Source organism: Dermacentor andersoni, chromosome 5 (genome assembly GCF_023375885.2).
Source record: "Dermacentor andersoni chromosome 5, qqDerAnde1_hic_scaffold, whole genome shotgun sequence".
NCBI classification, from domain to species: Eukaryota; Metazoa; Arthropoda; class Arachnida; order Ixodida; family Ixodidae; genus Dermacentor; species Dermacentor andersoni.
In genome coordinates this window covers 177,731,327-177,748,763 of record NC_092818.1, presented here as the reverse complement: position 1 = coordinate 177,748,763, position 17,437 = coordinate 177,731,327, and the positions used below count along the sequence as shown (strand labels likewise).

At 43.2% G+C, this 17,437-nt stretch overlaps 1 protein-coding gene across 1 annotated transcript in view; it reads left to right on the top strand.

Moving 5' to 3' along the window:
* The window catches only part of LOC126531667 (uncharacterized), a 698,627-nt gene that overhangs the window by 586,645 nt on the left and 94,545 nt on the right, over positions 1-17,437 (top strand). The gene's annotated exons all lie outside the window — the stretch shown is intronic.

Genomic DNA, 17,437 nt, shown 5'->3' with positions numbered 1-17,437 from the left:
CGAAAGTGGACGTGGAGGAGCCCGAATGGTGAGACTAGAAATGAAATCGACTTCATACTCTGCGCGAACCCTGGCATCATACAAGATGTAGACGTGCTCGGCAAGGTGCGCTGCAGTGACCATAGGATGGTAAGAACTCGAATTAGCCTTGACTTGAGGAGGGAACGGAAGAAACTGGTACATAAGAAGCCAATCAATGAGTTAGCGGTAAGAGGGAAACTAGAGGAATTCCGGATCAAGCTACTGAACAGGTATTCGGCTTTAACCCAGGAAGAGGACCATAGTGTTGAAGCAATGAACGACAATCTTATGGGCATCATTAAGGAGTGCGCAATAGAAGTCGGTGGTAACGCCGTTAAACAGGAAACCAGTAAGCTACAGCAGGAGACGAAAGATCTGATCAAGAAACGCCAATGTATGAAAGCCTCTAACTCTACAGCTAGAATAGAACTGGCAGAACTTTCTAAGTTAATCAACAACCGTAAGACAGCGGACATAAGGAACTATAATATGGATAGAATTGAAGAGGCTCTCGGGAACGGAGGAAGCCTAAAAGCAGTGAAGAAGAAACTAGGAATAGGCAAGAATCAGATGTGTGCGTTAAGAGACAAAGCCGGCAATATCGTTACTAATATGGATGAGATAGTTCAAGTGGCTGAAGAGTTTTATAGAGATTTATACAGTACCAGTAACACCCACGACGATAAGGTGAGAGAGAATAGGCTAGAGGAACTTGAAATCCCACAAGTAACACCGGAGGAGGAAAGGGAGGAAAGAGAAAAGTAGAAGGCAGGGAGGTTAACGAGAATAACGTCCGGTTGGCTACCCTACACCGGGGGAATGGGAAAGGGGAAAACAAAGATCACAGGGAGAGAGAGGCGGGAAGGAAAGAAGGAAATTGCGGCGAGTTCGCTGACGCGTGTGGTCTTGCAGAAATCGCGTTAATGGTCACAGATGGTCGCACAAACCCGTCGTCCTTAAGAAACACAAAAGCGCCTTCACCGCTTTATGGGCCGACGGGCGATGGGGGCGGTGTTCTAGCAGCACCTGCACAGAAAGCGGCCGATTGTCCAGTTTTTGGAAAGCTTTGGCAAGTTCTTGTCTCTCTGCGGCATATCTTGGACAGTGGCACAGCAGGTGGTCGATGTTTTCTTCGGTGCCACAGACCTCGCAAGCTGCACTGTCAGTCATTCCAATTAATGTAGAGTATGCCTTTGTGAAGGCCACTCCTAACCAAAGGCGGCAGACAAGTGCAGCTTCACGTCGAGGAAGTCCGAGTGGAGGTCGAAGTTGCAGGGAGGGGTTTAGTCGATGCAGTCGCGTGAGTCGTAAGTTTGGTGAGTTCCACTCGGTCACTGTGAGACTGCGTGCCAGGTGTCGAAGCTGCTTTGCAGCGTCAGTCCTCGAAAGCGGAATTGAAACGCTGTGCTCTCCTTGGGAGCTGTGAAAAGGGGGAAGGCAGCTGGGGAGGATCAGGTAACAGCAGATTTGTTGAAGGATGGTGGGAACACTGTCCTAGAAAGATTGGCCGCCCTATATACACAATGCCTCATGACCTCGAACGTACCGGAATCTTGGAAGAACGCTAACATAATCCTAATCCATAAGAAAGGGGACGCCAAAGACTTGAAAAAGTATAGACCGATCAGCTTACTGTCCGTTGCCTACAAAGTATTTACTAAGGTAATCGCAAATAGAATCAGGAATACCTTAGATTTCTGTCAACGAAAGGACCAGGCAGGATTCCGTAAAGTCTACTCAACAATAGACCATCTTCACACTATCAATCAGGTGATAGAGAAATGTGCGGAATATAACCAACCCTTATATATAGCCTTCATTGATTACGAAAAAGCATTTGATTCAGTCGAAACCTCAGCAGTCGTGAAGGCACTACGGAATCAGGGTGTAGATGAGCCATATGTAAAGATACTGGAAGATATCTATAGCGGTTCCACAGCCACCGTAATTCTTCACAAAGAAAGCAACAAAATCCCAATAAATAAAGGCGTCAGACAGGGAGATACGATATCTCCAATGCTATTCACAGCATGTTTACAGGAGATATTCAGAGACCTGGAGTGGGAAGAATTGGGGATAAAAGTTGATGGAGAATACCTTAGCAACTTGCGATTCGCTGATGATATAGCCTTGCTTAGTAACTCAGGAGACCAATTGCAATGCATGCTGACTGACCTGGACAGGCAAAGCAGAAGGGTGGGTCTGAAAATTAATCTACAGAAAACTAAAGTAATGTTTAACAGTCTCGGAAGAGAACAGCAGTTTACGATAGGTAGCGAGGCACTGGAAGTGGTAAGAGAATACATCTACTTAGGGCAGGTAGTGACCACGGATCCGGATCATGAGACTGAAATAACCAGAAGAATAAGAATGGGCTGGGGTGCGTTTGGAAGGCATTCTCAAATCATGAACAGCAGGTTGCCACTATCCCTCAAGAGGAAAGTGTATAACAGCTGTGTCTTACCAGTACTCACCTACGGGGCAGAAACCTGGAGGCTTACGAAAAGGGTTCTGCTGAAATTGAGGACGACGCAACGAGCTATGGAAAGAAGAATGATAGGTGTAACGTTAAGGGATAAGAAAAGAGCAGATTGGGTGAGAGAACAAACGCGGGTAAATGACATCTTAGTTGAAATCAAGAAAAAGAAATGGGCATGGGCCGGACATGTAATGAGGAGGGAAGATAACCGATGGTCATTAAGGGTTACGGACTGGATTCCAAGGGAAGGGAAGCGTAGTAGGGGGCGGCAGAAAGTTAGGTGGGCGGATGACATTAAGACGTTTGCAGGGACAACATGGCCACAATTAGTACATGACCGGGGTAGTTGGAGAAGTATGGGAGAGGCCTTTGCCCTGCAGTGGGCGTAACTAGGTTGATGATGATGATGACATTCAAGGAGGCCAGTTTTTCTTCACTTTTCGTTCACGCCTAAGCTGATATTGTAGAAATTGGTATTCTGTCCGCGTTATTCCAGTCCGCTCGCTTTCTTTCACAAAGCGACACAAGCAAGCTGGCACGTTTCCTTGCGCCGCTGTGTGAAGCGAATACTTGCTGTGTTCTAAACTTTCTGAAAGCGCAGCTCTGTCAGCCCCTTTTGGAACCCATAAAGTGACTGAATTCTGTAGCGTTTTTTTTTTTTACTTTAATCAACAGTGTCAAGACAACGTTTTAACGGTATTCAATGTGCAAAAACAATATGGCTGCACCTGACCTGTTTAGAAGGAAGTGCGCGCTCAAGTCCCTCTCCATTAACGAGCTCGCTTTTCCGCACACCCACAGATTCAAGATAACAAAATGGCTCCCGCATTTATGCCGCTATCGAGGTTCATTTGAGCAGCTGGCCAACAACGCTGATGCTAATCGTGCGTTGCCTGAGAGTAACTGCATGCCCTCTTCCGCGTCCTTGCATTTCATCGTGGCAGGCTTGGTTGCCTGTGGCACGTGACATTGCAGAAAAACAAAGAAATGTGAGGAGTAAGGACTACAGCCCTCTCCCTTTTCAGTATTAGTGACAACTCTGTAGCAGCATACGCTTTAACACTCTCTTCGTTTAGTCGTGTCAGTGTCAGTTGCACATTACACAGATCAGAGGGTAGCTGCTGTGTCGACGTTGCATTCGTGGCCTTTCACAGCGGTTGTAATCTGACACCACCACCATCATCATCATCATCATCATCATCAACCTGGCTACGTCCACTGCAGGGCAAAGGTCTCTTCCATACTTCTCCAACTACCCCGGTCATGTTCTAATTGTGGCCATGTTGTCCCTGCAAACTTCTTAATCTCATCCACCCACCTAACTTTCTGCCGCCCCCTGATACGCTTCCCTTCTCTTGTAATCCAGTCTGTAACCCTTAATGACCATTGGTTATCTGCCCTCCTCATTACATGTCCTGCCCATATGCCCATTCCTTTTTCTTGACTTCAACTAAGATGTCATTAATTCGCGTTTGTTCCCTCACCCAATCTGCTCTCTTCTTATCCCTTAACGTTACACCCATCATTCTTCTTTCCATAGCTCGTTGCGTCGTCCTCAATTTAAGTAGAACCCCTTTCGTAAGCCTCCAGGTTTCTGCCCCGTAGGTGAGTACTGGTAAGACACAGCTGTTATACACTTTTCTCTTGAGGGATAATAGCAACCTGCTCTTCATGACCTGAGAATGCCTGCCAGACACACCCCAGCCCATTCTTATTCTTCTGAATATTTCCGTCTCATGATCCGGATCCGCGGTCACTACCTGCCCTAAGTAGATGTATTCCCTTACCACTGCCAGCGCCTCGCTACCTATCGTAAACTGCTGTTCTCGCCCGAGACTGTTAAACATTACTTTAGTTTTCTGCAGATTAATTTTTAGACCCACCCTTCTGCTTTGCCTCTCCAGGTCAGTGAGCATGCATTGCAATTGGTCCCCTGAGTTACTAAGCAAGGCAATATCATCAGCGAATCGCAAGTTACTAAGGTAGTCTCCATTAACTCTTATCCCCAATTCTTCCCAATCCAGGTCTCTCAATACCTCCTGTAAACACGCTGTGAATAGCATTGGCGAGATCGTATCTCCCTGCCTGACGCCCTTCTTTATTGGGATTTTGTTGCGTTCTTTATGGAGGACTACAGTGGCTGTGGAGCTGCTATAGATATCTCTCAGTATTTTTACATTTTCACTTGTCATCTGACAAGTGAAAGCGAAATCCGCAACACACTTCCTTTTTCAAACGGCATGCAATGTACGGTGTCTTCCTTTCCCTCACGCGCTATTGTTTTGTCTTTTGACGTCAAGGGCTCATAAACAATGTCATTCTCTTAGCTGATAGGGCAGCAGTTCAAGTGTCTGTGCGACGAACGGCATAAGGCTGTGTGGGAAGCTTGTGGAAGTAGGGTGCCGACGCAACGCTGATTTGTGAACTGTATTTGTTTTTCTAACACGACACGGTTCACTTGTAACAATGATGTCGTGTACTCGGCGTCTCGCAGTTTCGTTGACCTCTATAAGCACTGGACTACTCGGTCTCGACACTTTCGTTAAGGCGCACGCAGGAAACGTGGCAGCCTGCGTCTGATGCTGGTCGTATACCGAACGGCAATAAAAACACGCATACATTCAAGCATGCTTGCATACATAATTATTTATTCAATTGAATGATTCGCTCAATAAGTCTGACTGGACTACCATTCCGCACATAAGCGCTTTAAGCTTTTCCGCGTCAAGAACGAGTCTCATTCATCCAGGATTTCCTTTCGTCTATTGAATTCCACAGAGGAATAGCAGTCATTTCATCCTCGTGCCAATGATGTGCTTAAGAGAACCAGCTTCCCATAAAAGTAATTTTTTCAGGGCGTAGTTGGCGGAAACACAGTTGTAGTCTGGATACCCTGGCTTTTAAGAATGATGGCGCTGAGTGAGGTGGTTGCCGCGACGACGGCCGCCTTTTTTCATGTCGGAATCGTAGCGTTTTTGGGTGTTTCTTTGCCTGAAGAAAGCAGTTAAACCTGGAAAACCCTAGGGAGTTCGGAGCTTCACTAGTACTGCCAGTATTAATGAGTACAATGGATATTTATAGTCTCTGGTGGATTCTCTAGTGTGCCCACCGCTTGAGAAAAACGCTTTGCCGCCAATGCTAGAGATTTCTTTCCTCGCTGCGCCAGCAATAACACATCGCATGGAGCATAACGAATGCACACTTGACATATGTTCCAAGAAATATCGTGTTTCATACAGACTGTTTCTGTTGCCTTGCTTATCTGAAACTCACAAATATGTAACTTTATTGAGTGTAAAGGACGACAGAAAATAACAAATTACCTGTTGATATTGAAATAGTAAAAGTTGTTCTCAATGAAACCATCAAAAAGTAAGTATTTTGGAAAACTTAAAGGATATATTGGCGCGCAATGTGGTAAAAAATTTACAGTAACACATCCGCTTACTTTTTTTTTACATAAAAATGCAGGTTTTATGCTCCAATATTTACTAGTGGCTTATTCTTCAAATGTGAAATGTCAAATGTTAGTGCCCTGACCAATTTCAACAAGCGAGCGTGAGATGAAGAAATGGTGTCATGTTAATGGTTTACTGTATTAGTTTCCTGAAACAGCATCAAGTCATCCTCAGTACACTGTCTCCCGCAACAGGAAACGAACAAGATAAATCAATAGAACGTCCTCCGAGAAATAGATCATATTGTTTTGTGTATTTACTGCATACTCTCAACCCCTCTCTCGGGGTCATTACACGGAAGGTAATATTTCTACGACAAGGATAAAAACACTGTGATACACAGAAATTGTTTGAGAGACAATGGCAACATTAAAAAAAAGGGGGGGGGGATAAGGCTCATAACAAAACTCACTATATACAATTGGCAAGGTACGTATTCATTGGTCGTTCGAAATCAGCCGCATACCCTTTGATAACAAAACAACAGCATCAGGCAAGCTATTCCACATTTTACTTCAGGGAAGAAAAAGGAGAAAGAAAAGCGTGGATGTGGTTAATGTTTGTTGCGCATTTTCTGTCTCTTTCTCTTTCCCTCATGGGAGCGTCTCGTCTCTGCTGTGGCTATATATATATATATATATATATATATATATATATATATATATATATATATATATATATATATATATATATATATATGTGTGTGTGTGTGTGTGTGTGTGTGTGTGTGTGTGTGTGTGTGTGTGTGTGTGTGTGTGTGTGTGTGTGTGTGTGTGTGTGTGTGTGTGTGCGTGTGTGTGTGTGTGTCCTCTTATGTCCTCTGATTGGAAGATAGGTAAGGTGGTCCCTGTGCATAAATCTGGGGATGTACATTCCCCCAATAAAAACCGCCCCATATCATTAACATTCATTCGAGTAAAAATCCTAGAGCACATACTATACTCGCACCTCATTGAATTCCTTGACTCCAATTCGATCTTCGGCATTTATCAGCATGGATTCCGTAAAACAGTTTCGTGCGAATCGCAATTGCTATGTTTTACTAACGACTTGTTTATTAACGCGGATCATGACTTTGATTCTGATTGCATATATTTAGATTTTGCTAAAGCATTTGACTCCGTCTCACACGATCTACTTATCATCAAACCTAATCAACTTAACATAGACCCAGTGTATTTGCAAGGATAAAGAAATTTCTTTCTAACCGTAGTCAGTATGTGACGGCTAACGACTTCTCTTCACCTAATTCTGCCATAACATTGGCGCCCCGCAAGGGTCTGTTTTGGGCCCTCTGCTCTTCTTGATTTATATTAATGATCTTCCTACTTGCCTTTCTTCCTCAACTGTCCGGCTGTTTGCAGATGACTGCGTGGTTTACCAGAAAATTACTAACCATGCCGATTATCTGAACCTGCAACGTGATATAGATAGGGTATTTGAATGGTGCAGTCAATGGCTCATGACACTTAATGCTACTAAATGTAAAAGCATGCAAGTTTTTCGCCACAGTACTAATCATTGTCCGCGTACTTACTGCCTGAATAATATTCCATTATCATCTGTTGACAGCTATAAATACCTTGGTGTTCACATTTCTTCTGATCTTTCGTGGAATACGCATGTCGAATATGTAACGAACAATTGCATGCTTGGTTATCTGCGTCGAAACTTTTTTAATTCCCCATCGTCCCTGAAGTTAATACTGTACAAAACCTTGGTAAGTTCTAAATTAAACTACGCATGCGCCATATGGGATCCTACTCAGACAACATCACTCAAACTCTTGAATCCATTCAGAATCGCGGAGCACGTTTCATATTATCAAATTATTCACGCCATTTCAGTGTCACACCTATGAAGAAAACTCTAAACTTGCCTGACCTTTCGTTGCGGGAAAAGTCATCTCGCCTTAACCTTTTTCATAAAATCTATTATTATAATAACAAGCTGAAGGACGTTCTGTTTCATCCACCTCATTATATATCTTCAATGACCGATCATCGCTTCAAGGTGGGTCTACCTTCTTGTCGCACAAAATTATGTAATGACTCTTTTGTTTCTAGAACAATTTTCGCATGGAACCACCTTCCCTCTACAATCGCCAGCATAACTGATGACCACACGCTCAAGATCGCTTTCCAAGACGCCTTGTAATACTTTTTTTTTTTTGTTTGCTGCACGCCTTGCCATTTTCCCCCCACTCCTTTCTTTAGGGCCTTTGGGCTCTGAAAGTATTTTTAATTAATTAATTAATGTGTGAAGGAACGCTTTCGTGAAGCAGGTAACTAAACGCTGGAAGAGTAAATGCGATGCGAAGAAAAGCGTAAGCGACTCTCTATTTATAAAGCATAGGTTTTGAATAGTCTTTAAACTTATATCACAATGTATGCACAATAGTGCATTTTAACTATTGAAAACAATATGCATTCTCTAAAACATGATGTCCGGTGTGGTACGTGAAGACCATTTCTCACTTTTTTAGGTTAATATAGGTCAATATTGCTTTACTATGGCTTACTTCTACGTCTATTTTTTCGCGCCGCTCATACCTGTGAGCATCCACTCAGTTTAACTTGATCGTCTTTACACGTTACATGACAATAAATTAAACGATCGTCCGAAAAAAAGCTGCATCTGTGCAGGTGCTTCAGCTAAGGAATAAATGTTAATATATAACAAAGACAATACTTGCCCTAAGACGCATGCCTGGGCAACCCGGGAATTCTCCTGCAAAGGCCTTAAAGTACGACTGCCTATCCTTACTGTTTTGCTTGCCCATATGTACATGTAAATAAGCGTCTATCCTTTTGAATGGTTCGTTGGTGAGTCCTATTCTATCGTGTACAAGAAGCAATTTGCGGTGCAAAATGTTACCAAATGCTTTTCCAAAGCCCAATATTCTTTTCTCATCTCTTCTCGTCTCATCTCGTCTCAGTTACTTCAGGAAAATTGTAGGCTATGACAGACATCTAATTACTGTGCGTTATTCCTGAATATTGACTTTCAGTGGCCCCTAAAATTCGCGCTTAACGAAGCAAATCGGAAGTGCCGTCTTGTAGAGGTTATATATATATATATATATATATAAATCGCCACTATACTCCGTAGCAACACTTTCGGTTTATATGCTCATAGAAGAGGAAAAAAGGTTAATTCATTGCCCATTACAAATCCATGTATCTACTTGAATTCCAAGCGTTATCTCTAAGTGAGTCGGTAGTACTGCTTGTTTGATGCTTATTAGTATTGAACTTGGAACTGTACCTATGCCTTTGTTCTCCGCTTAGTAAAGAGAGCATTTACAAAAGTCTTACTCAGTAAAGGCATCACTTAAATACCAAGTCTTCATTATTTAAAACAATAAATGGTTAGTATAAACGTATTTAAGTGTCAGTAATTGCTCACGAAGTTAGTAAATCCATCTGTTGCTAATTTTTACCAACATTTTCCATGGGTGCAAGTTGTGCTTTGCAAAGTGAAAAGGAAAAACATTATCGACAGAGCTGATATCCGGTGCCTCTGTGTGATTTATACTTTTGTGTTTCTATTATATTAGGTAACTTTAGTTGTATATTTATTTAATTATTTTTTGCTTTTCTTGCTGAATCTTTCTTGCGCTACGTTTAGCTAAGTCAGAATGGCACTTCTACGGCGATGCAGTCCGTGTCCTTGTGGGTTTAATCTCTTGCCGTCAATGCGCACCTGTTAAAAAAAGAAAACTACGAAAATGTTATTCAGTTTCGTATCAGTTAAGCTCGCCAGGCAAGCTTATGTGCGACCTTCCTGTTACGTCAACGAAATATTTATGCAGATTTCCGGCACCTATACGCCGCGCGAGGAATCCTGATGAATATTTCAAGCGCCAAACAGTCCGCAACAAAAAACACACCTCCTTTCCGCATGTGCCTCCGTATTTGGATCTCTGGCTGACTTCGAACAGGCTTCTTATCAGACTCTTAATTCTTGTCGCATCCTGTCACCACCACTGTACAACATTTCTTTCGCTTTTCTTTCTTTTTCTCCCATTATTACGTAAAAGAAAGCACCAATGTTCCTTTCTGCTCACGTAGCTTTCACTAATCGGTAGAATTCGCTCGTGGTCACGTCCTGTACACGCATTCGCGGCGTGCCTTCAAGGAAGTAAGAATATGTAAAACAAAGCAAGCAGTTAAATCGTACTTCAGCCACATGAGCACTCGACAGGGGCGAATCAATATGCCTTGTGGCACACGTCCTCAGTTTGCTGCTATGTTTATGCTTCATCCCACCCCCAACATAATAAAGAATACGTTTCATTGTCAAACCATACGGACGGTGGATAAACGTAAAGTTCCTAATGCTTAGGTCTCATGGCAATAAAGGGTGTAATGACATTTTAGGATTAGCTTATGCGAGTATGCGTGCGTAATTTTTCTACAAAAAGTCGCAGCTAATCTCCAAAACGGAGGCCAATAACTAACCATGACATGTAGGGAATGTCCATAATCCAAAGATGAAGTTCGGAACCGACACTTCTGCTGTCAATTTCGTATAGCACCTGTACAATCCAAAAAAGAAAGGTTGTAATTCATACCCTGGCTATTCGAAAGTCTCTCTCCGTGCCTTTTCGGGTAATATTGACGGCTAATTCCACACTCCATGTGCATGGCGAAATTGTTCGAATTAGGCGTCAGTAGATGACACTTAAATGAATATAATTGAAATTGTTTGCAATTAGCAAGCTTTCCTTGAAGTCCCAAAAGCACTCAAGGACTCACGAAAAGATGCAGCAGCGTGGATACTACGGAATAATTTAGGCAACCTGGGGTTCTTTAACCTGCACCCTCAGCACGGTTCACAAGCGCTTTCGCATTCCACCTCTGTTGAAATGTTGCCGCCGCCGCCCGGAATCGAACCCTTGACCTCGTGCTTAGCAGCAGGATGCCACTGAGCCATGTGGCTAGTAATAAGTTTTCTTTAAATGCTTAGAAAGAAGGTTACGACAGAACTCTTCTCACAATGACTGTCGACGGTAATGCGAATGGCACTCGAGCAATGTAACGACAGGCCATAATCCTGCATTCGCGTCTATTTAACACGTGTAGCGGTAATTCTGAAGCTCATTGATTCGGCTATATGCTGCGTACTCCTCCTATATTGTCCCACTTTGCTATAGCACTCGCTTGGCCAGGTCACCCATGTGCGTGGAAGCATGACGTCGAGTTTATGATGCTGACGCAGTGACGATGGAATGAGGAAGAAGGAATGTTATCGATGGAACGAGAAAGGCGTATGCCGACTACCATATGACTACAATAACATGTCGATACTTAAATTATGACGATGGTATAACGATGACAACTTGACGACGATGACATCAGGACAGTTAAATGACGATGATGGTGTGGCGACGACCGTATCACGACAACCGGATAACGAAGCGAGAATGACGACGATCGCACCACCAAGACGGCGTGGTGACGATGGTATGGCAACGGACGCATGATAGCGTTGCTGTGACAACGACGTCATAATCAAGACTGAGTGATGATAGCATGATCAAGATAGAATAACCAATAAGGAATGGCGTGGATGAATTGACGAAGGTGGTGTGACGGCGACGGCATGACGACAATGAGATGACGATGATTAAACGACAGTGTAACGACGATATCGTGACAAAGATGGCGTGATGACAACGGCATGATGACTAATGCATGACAACGACTTTATGACAACGATGCAATGACGACGATGGCAAGACAACGGCATGAGGACAATGGGATGACGACCAATGTTGGATGGCAATGGCGGGACAATGACTGTATCCCGAAACCTGTATGACAACGATGGCTTGGCTACGACGCCATGAGGAGAGCTGGATGACGTAGCTGGAGGAACAATCATGACACGACTACGACGGGATCACTACGACGGCCTGACAATGGAGGCATGATATCGACTGACGAAGATGGCCTGACAAGGGCGCCATAATCACAATTGAATGACGGCAGTATGATTAAAATACAAGAACCAAGAAAAATTGACGCCTATAGAACGACGAACCTGGCATAACGACGATGGCTTGACGATGATGTGATGATTTTACTGAAGTGATGACAATTATAAAACGACAGCGTGACGACGACTGCGTGACGGTGATGGCGTGGTGAAGATGGCGTGATGAGTCAGATGATAAAGCTGTAATGACGACGATTTAATGACGATGACGGTATCACGACCCTGAAGAAATGTCTAGTGATCCAAGCTATTCGGGCCATTGGGTCGGAGTAGAAGGCATGACGATTGCATAACGAGAGTCACATGACGAAGCTGGAATGACGGCGATTGGACGACTACAACGCCTACACTATGGCGATGTAACAACAAATGCATGACGACTGTGTGACGACGACAGCAAGACGACGATGGCGTGATGAGTGTCCTATGACAAAGCTGGAATGAAGGCGAGACAATGATAGCGATGGCATCACGACCCCGAGCCCATACCTGTTGGCCCAAGCTATTAGGCAACTTGGGCGACTGGGTCGGGGTAGATTGCATGACGACGACAAAATGACGAGAGTAAGATCACGAGGATGGATTGACGACAATGGCACGACCATGACGACATCCCGACCAGGAGTGCATGCCTAGCGGCCCAAGCAGGTAGAAAACTTGCGCCCCTGGGTTGGCGAAAGCTGCTGGCAGCGTGGCTAGCTGATAGATAGATAGATAGATAGATAGATAGATAGATAGATAGATAGATAGATAGATAGATAGATAGATAGATAGATAGATAGATAGATAGATAGATAGATAGATAGATAGATAGATAGATAGATAGATAGATAGATAGATAGATAGATAGATAGATAGATAGATAGATAGATAGATAGATAGATAGATAGATAGATAGATAGATAGATAGATAGATAGATAGATAGATAGATAGATAGATAGATACTGCCAGTCGCTGACGCAGTTTACGTAGAGTCTGGGATGGGATGCGCTAAAATTTATAAAGGTGTCGCTGTATGCCTCACCTTGTGCGAAAACACATCCTTTGATACGCCTTGCCTACAAGAAATCAGGATCCTCGTTTCAGGCTGACACCCACCTTTCTTAAAGTCAATTGAGCATAATAAAGATAACAATAGCGTAATACTCAAAGCTGGCATCTTTGCGTTGGCTGCATTTTCCTGTGCATGCTGCCCATTAAAAACTGAGAGCAGACTTAACTCCATTTGATATTTACGTAATGCTTGGTTTGGTTTAGAATTATTTTTATGAATCATATAAGTTTTCTGCAGCGAATAATTAACACTTTTGCTATGTGTGTATCCTGTGGGTCTGTATGTATAGTCAGACAAGGTCAGACAAGGAGACACAATTCCTCCAATGTTATTCACTGCGTGCTTGGAAGAAGCATTCAAGCTGTTAAACTGGGAAGGTTGGTTAAACTGGGAAGGAAGAATACGCACGAAAGCGTACTAATTCGTAGAACCGCGCTAAAAGAGCATGCCACATCTGTTGTGCAGCAGCCAGCAAGCGGCCATGCGACCTCTTGGCTGCATTCTGCAGGTGGAGAGTATTGTGCTGCCTTCAGGTGGACTCGGTGTGAAACACCGTTGAGTATCGTTTACATATTCGCCGTTGGGTGGCGGGCTCCGTCCTCTCCGTGACCAGCGGTCGATTTAGGCACCACTGGCCTCCTTGAAACCCTTGGGTTCAGCGAGAGCAGTGGGAAAGTAAACATGTCCGCAATAGGCATTAGTAAGAGGCGATTGGAGGATTGGTGTAATAAAAGTAGGGAAACGACAAAAAACGGAGAAGAACAAAAGCAAAGTTCGCAATAGGGGATCAAAAATTTGGTTGTGGGAGTTCATAGTGTTTCTTTCTCTTTCTTTTTTTTTCTTTTTTAACCTAGGTATAGGACATTAGGCAGGATAATAGCAAGAGCTTGGTGGCGGAACCCACCGCCCCGTTTCAAAGGGGACGCTCATAGCATCCATCCATCTATCCGTGACACGCTTCATTAGTTAAATGCTGGAACCGTTAGGACAGCTCGCAAAAGCGAGCCCGAGCAATCTTAGCTACAGTGACGCACTTGATAGTGCAGCCCTAGAGTGCACTCGGTACAGCACTGCGCATACTAGTATGTACATCAGGAGCATCTGCTAGGACATTTTCCATTTTGTGGAAGCCAAAAAATAATTCAAGTCCCTTTGCTCATGAAACAAATGTGACACTTAACGATTTCAATGACACCTTAGCAATTCATTGCAGGATTCCGTGTACTTAGCGAGCGGCAAAATTATCAGTACGTTATCGATACCCTTGAAATTGAGCATCTGTAACCTGGTATACTGGATGCTTTATTGTTTTTTGTATTATTTGCACAACCTCGCTAATGACCAAAGTGAATCACTTTTTTTTTTTTTGCAAGTAAACTAGAAAACTAAATTTCAGAAATATTGATCGAGTTCTAGACCACCTGCCATAAGAGTTGGCCTGCTCGTGAACTTCTCTGCTGCGTTTAAAGGAGTACTGATATGATATTTCTTACTTGTTATTTATTTATTTTTTTATTTTTTTATTTATTTATTTATTTATTTATTTATTACCTTAAATAATTATCCACACCTTCAGATCTCTAGCATGCATACAGGCAAGTGTCAGAAAGCTATATCTAGTTTATTGTAACACTCGCTTCATCGAACCAGTTTCAGTCAATACCAAGGAAGTGAACGCGTCATGACGTCATGATACATTGGCTCGCTTTGTTGTTGCGATCAATGGGGCTGCCATGTGCGAGCACAGCCAGAAGACATGCACGCAGTACTCTTATCTACTTTGTATGAGCAACACTTAGCGTTACTGCTGCACGACGACAGCAAATTTTGATCTGTCATGACGTCACAAAAAATGTTGGTTACGCCACGGCGGTGTCTTGGGTCCTACTTTAGTATCAAATTAAAATAAATGGTTCTTATATGCGCTCCATAAAAACGGATTTGCTTTAGTAAGTTCCAGCGCAATATACCCGTGTAGTGCAATGAAGCAAACAAAAATATTGCGGTGAAGTGAACTGAGATTTTGCAAAAATACGGAGCGTAAACTACGTGGCATTAGTATACTTTTCCGGCGCCTCTGGGATACCAAAGGGGCGACGGGAACATCAAAGCTAGAACCCGGACTGGTCCATGAATTGGGGGCTCGCCAAGTCCCCTAGGATAGTCTTGGTTCTTGCTTTGATCCGCCCACTGCCCCTCGAGTGCCCTGGAAATCCTGAGCTTCCAGGTTTGGTACAATTTTAGGTGCTTTCCTGCGGCCTCTGTTCGCGGGTGTTATATTTATTTTCAGAAGCTAAATAATCTCACCGCAATACAGCTGTGTATTGCGGTGGACCTTACTAAAACACATTCGCCGTTATGGAACGCATATATTATGGAACGCACTCCAAGTGAATTTTTGGCGTCGTGGTCACCGCCGGCGTTACCTAACTAAATAGCTAGGTTTAGCCAGAATTTAAAAATTTGCAAATGCCTTGGCCCCATTAACATATCTTAAACTGTTTCCCAACCTCGGTAATTTTGCCTCATTCTTTTGCATGTGAGAAGCGTGGCGTAAAGTTTATATAACTACGAAAATGAGTCAGTATTCCTTTGAGAGGCCTGAAATTTGTTAGCATTGTCGCAACTAACAATAATATTTATATAACATTTATGTGACCACCTTCACCGGGCTTTTTTCTTAAATTGTTTCATTCATCTTTAGATATAACCTCGACCTGTAACCGATGTATCGATCGCATGAAGCATGCTCGCTGTTGAGACTGCTGCTTGAATAAGCAGCTGTGTGTTACCAGACGTTACGCATTAAAGAGCCGTTGGTTTTGTCTAGCGTGTGCGACTTATCATGTCTTATCACGTACGGCGACTGCAAATTAACTAATACTCTTACCAGAAAGAGAGACGTAGAAGATGTATATCTGCCGTTTTGTCATCGTTGGCCTCTTCATCGGTTCGTCATCGGTTGGCCTCTTACCTTCTACCCATCCTAAATTATTGAAATGCAAGATTCAAGGAAAATAAGTGCGTGACATACCCATGTTTATCCGAGAGCAAAAGTACATGGGTCACAGTGCAGCGGAAAAAAAACTAATTTCTCCGTTATTAAGCACACAAATTGAAATTGGTGAGTGCAACGGCTATTTTGCTATGCCAAGTTTGGACTGCAGTCCTGAATTTCAATTTACATTCACAGAGGCAGAACAAGATTATCGCCGAAAACCTGGTTCATATCAATTTGTTCAGGAGAGTATAGGTAATTTCGTTAAGTTGTGCCAAACTATTTTCATTTGCTGGGTTCTTGTTTATTGCGATGGCAATTATGTGACACTCCAAGTGAATTTTTGGCGTCGTGGTCACCGCCGGCGTTACCTAACTAAATAGCTAGGTTTAGCCAGAATTTAAAAATTTGCAAATGCCACGTAACTGGAGAGAACAAAGATAATGTTTTTTGCCGTCACTTCGGGATACTCAAACTATTCTTTCATTCCGTCTAATTACATAATTAGTCTTAATAATTAATCAAGTTCTCAAATATTATAATTTGATGAAAAGTGTCAATGAGAAAATCATACAGCTGCATGAAAAGTTCCCGATACGGCTTTCTGCTGCTCAATATGTGCTACATAAAAGTGTTTTTGCGAGCGTGCAAGAATCCCGCGAATACACGCAAAGTGCCTCGAGCGGCCAGTCGCGCGGCAATTTTGCGTGCATTTTCGGGATTCTTTCACGCTCGGAAAGACACTTTTATATAGCATGTATTTAGCAGCAGAAAGCCGTATCAGGAATTGTTCATGTCGCTCTACCATTTTCTCATTGACACTTGTCATCTAATCATAATATTTGGGAAGTTATAAATTATAATATTAAGAAAAGACGCGTCGTCCGGTCCAATGGTACAAAATCTATCATCGTCAGCAACGCCTCATCCACTCCTAAGCAAGTGAAAAATGCACAGCTCCTACCTTCGTAAAGTTGAGGCTACAAGCGTTCAGCAAAGGGAAGCGAACAGTGCATACATTCATTGAAATTCCCCATACAACACATAGAACAGCATGCGTTTCAATCCACTGCTAAGAGAGTGCAACGTAAAGTCGAAGAGAAACGTCGATGGCGCGAGTCTGACCTCGCTATACGAACGCGCGAAGCCGCAGCTAAGCATCGAAAATGAGCCGAAGAAGCCGAACTGCGAAAGCAGCAACGCGACGATGCAAAATGGCGCGTTACCAAGTGTGCAGCAAGCTTTCGCCATCACGTGTTACAGTAGTGTAACATGCTGCCGAACTTTCTGCTGCACTGTTCTGTCGCTAAAGTAGCACATACCAGGTCTTAGGTTTCTGGCTAAATGATTCCTCAGAATTTCGAAAACGGCGTCCCATAAACAAATTTCATGAACCATTACATTCACAGTGCATGTCCTTTAT